This window comes from Eubalaena glacialis, chromosome 1, assembly GCF_028564815.1.
Source record: "Eubalaena glacialis isolate mEubGla1 chromosome 1, mEubGla1.1.hap2.+ XY, whole genome shotgun sequence".
Lineage (NCBI taxonomy): Eukaryota > Metazoa > Chordata > Mammalia > Artiodactyla > Balaenidae > Eubalaena > Eubalaena glacialis.
Window position 1 is genome coordinate 238,561,535 of NC_083716.1, and position 2,937 is coordinate 238,564,471.

Genomic DNA, 2,937 nt, shown 5'->3' on the forward strand with positions numbered 1-2,937 from the left:
TATCCAAGGGTGGCATTGTTGGGTCACGTGATCATTCTATAATTAACTTATTAAGAAATCACCAAATTTCTTCACATCCTTACCAATACTTGCTAGTTTTCTGTTTTTTGTTTGTTTGTTTGTTTTGTTTTTTATTATTATAGCCATCTGCAGCTGGTCTTTCATACATTGTTGGTGGGAATGCAAAATGGTCCAGCCATTGTAAAACAGTTGGACAAATTGTAGTGTCTCCATACAACAGAATACTCAGCCATACAAAGAAACAAACTATAGATGCATGCAACAGTGTGGAGGAATCTAAAAAGCATTATTCTAAGTGTAAAAAGCCAGACACAAAGGGCTATGTCCTGTACAACTTCGTTTTTATGACTTTCTGGAAAAGGCAAAACAGGAACATAAATTAGATCTGTGGGTGCCAGTGGCTGGGGAGGGGGAGGTGACTGACTGCAAAAGGCACAGGGGAACTTTTTGGAGTGATGGAAATGCTTTGCACAGTTGTCAAAAGGTATCACATTTTAAACTAAAAAGGGGGGCAGTTTATTGCGGGTATGTTATACCTTCAAAAAAGGAGATAGGGACCCAGTTCTCCACCCCATACTTAGATCCGCTTTCCTGCCTTTGTATACGGAATATACTTGCTTGCTGGCTGGGGATCTCAGTGTCTCAAGACATACAACAAGGGAGTCAAGAGGGTGGCGTGGTGGTGAGGGAAGCTGGGCCACTTCTCCACCCACCCCAGAAGCAAGCACAAGGCTGTTTTCTGTTTCTTGGGTTTGTTACTTGGTGTAATCAGCTCCTTCATCACCTTCTCTCCTCCTCCTTCACCTTCCTCTTCATTGAGTTGACCATTTTCCTTCACTTTGAGCATAAAGAAAACACCTAGTTATTTGAAGGTTCCCATCATGTGCATTGTTATTGATTATATACCAAAATTTTACTCGCAGAATTTAAAAAATAACAATATTCCAGATTTTTTACACGACTTTAAAAATGGAAAATGAGTAAAGACATTTTCTTCCTCTTAAATTGCAAACCTCTGTACAGCCAAAATATGAGCGATTGTGATCCAAGCTGCTCAGCCATGAGTTAGCAGGGTTTCAGAATGGACCCAGGGTATAGGAGTCCCACCCAAAAGATGTACCACATACCTACAAAATATTTCCTGTGTGACCCAGGGAAATAAAGGTGACACTTGCATCCTTTGATACTAGTGTTCATTAACTTTTCCTCCAGGGGGAAAAAAGTATCCGTCAAAAAACTAAAATAAAGCTAGTTTCCCTTTATATTCAGAGTTCAGATAGCGTCTCCTCGGAGTTGGGTGTGAGGCCCTTTTTGAAGAGGGGTAAGGAAAAGTCAGCAGGGCCGGAAGAGGGAAAGCACAATCCGAGGGAGAAGCCTGGAGCCGGCAGGCCTCACGCCCCCCACCGGCTTCCAGCCCAAGGGAGCCCAGCGCCCTCCCCGGCACTTTCACCCGTGACGAGGGGAAACTGAGGTACACCTGGGTTGTTATTTATCCATCTTCCCTAAAGTAGGAGATGAAGAAATGAAGTAGGAAAATGGAGTCAAGCAAAATAATTAAAAACCTTCTAAAAAATGTGTAGCCTGGAGAAGTTACATCTCACCCCTTATCCCTTCGTAAACACACACACACACACACACACACACTCACACTCACATTTTCTTCTTTAAACAAGGACAGCCAATCGCTCTGTGTCCCGGTCACTTGGGAGAGCTCTGCGCCCACTTCCCCACCGCTCTGGTGACCTCTATAAAAGAGAAATTTGCCATACACCCTGAAGTGTTTCCCCCAGAAGACTTCTTTGATGAGCTTTTATACTTAAGATATAACCAGAGTTTTAACACACGCACGTTTAATTCCAAATTTATTCTTTGAAACATTTGAGGTCAAATCTGTATGTTTATTTAGATAAGTGTTCAGGACTTTTTCAGTCGAATTTTCAACTTGTGCAATTAAAGTTTTCTGAAGAATATTTTAAAACATGTATACAGTTTTAAGATCTGCTAAAGCTCAAGTGTCACACGGAAGAGAGACCATAATTTCTAATTATAAAGTATTGGGGAACGATAAATTCATATGACCTTTTCAGGAAAGTTTATGACCAGGCCACAACAGGACAGGGGCTTTATGAGGGGTCAGGGCATGTGTGGTCACCAAGGCTCCCCTGCACATTACTTAGACAGATTAAAGAAAATCACACTCCCCAGGTTCTGGAAGTACCCACCCTGGCCCCGGTCTTTCTAAAATGCCACAACGTGTCCAAGTGTGACATGAAGCTTAAGTTCCCCAACCCGGATATCAGTTTCTGAAAACAGAACCTAGACCTTGTCGCGTTAAGGGAACCTCACGCAACTTTCACTCCAACCCATTATTTCACAGAGGGGAAACTGAGTCCCGCTGAGACGAAGGGACTAACCCAAGCTCATCCTCTGGTCAGTCACAGAACACTGAACCCTCATTCCTCCTCATCCTGTTCTTTTTCTGCCCCTGCACAGACTGGACGTGGCTGGGTTTTACCTTTTTTTCTTACGAGATGGAGCAGAGTTTAAATTGCATGTCTTCCTGTTCCCAACTGGTAAACCTAAAAGTGAAAACATAACTAGATACAGCAAGAGGAAAAATGGGTGAATGCAACCTCCCCCACTGGCTGTCACTTTCCAACTTCTCTCAAAGTAAAAGTCGGTCATCACATCTTTCCTTAGAACTCTCCTTCGGTTCCCATTGCCTTCAGAAGGAAATCCAAACTCGGTCATTGGTCCTATGAGAGCCTGGCCCCAACATTCCTCCCCGGTGCCACTGCAATGTACACGCCTTGCTCACGGGCCCAGCATCTCTTCCAGGGGGAACCTCCCCAATCTCAGGGCCCCCAGGCCCCCAGCCACATGGTGGAAGTCCAGCCAGTCAGGGTTCCATGCTTA

General features: G+C 44.0%; 1 long non-coding RNA gene across 1 annotated transcript; it reads right to left on the bottom strand.

Moving 5' to 3' along the window:
• Positions 1 to 332: 332 nt before the first annotated feature.
• LOC133101518 (uncharacterized) lies at positions 333 to 2,584 on the bottom strand. The gene is made up of 3 exons (XR_009702653.1): positions 2,537 to 2,584; positions 1,676 to 1,766; positions 333 to 858 (listed from the first exon to the last, which is right to left on the bottom strand). It is a non-coding gene; the product is annotated as an uncharacterized LOC133101518 (long non-coding RNA).
• Between the last annotated feature and the right edge of the window lie 353 nt (positions 2,585 to 2,937).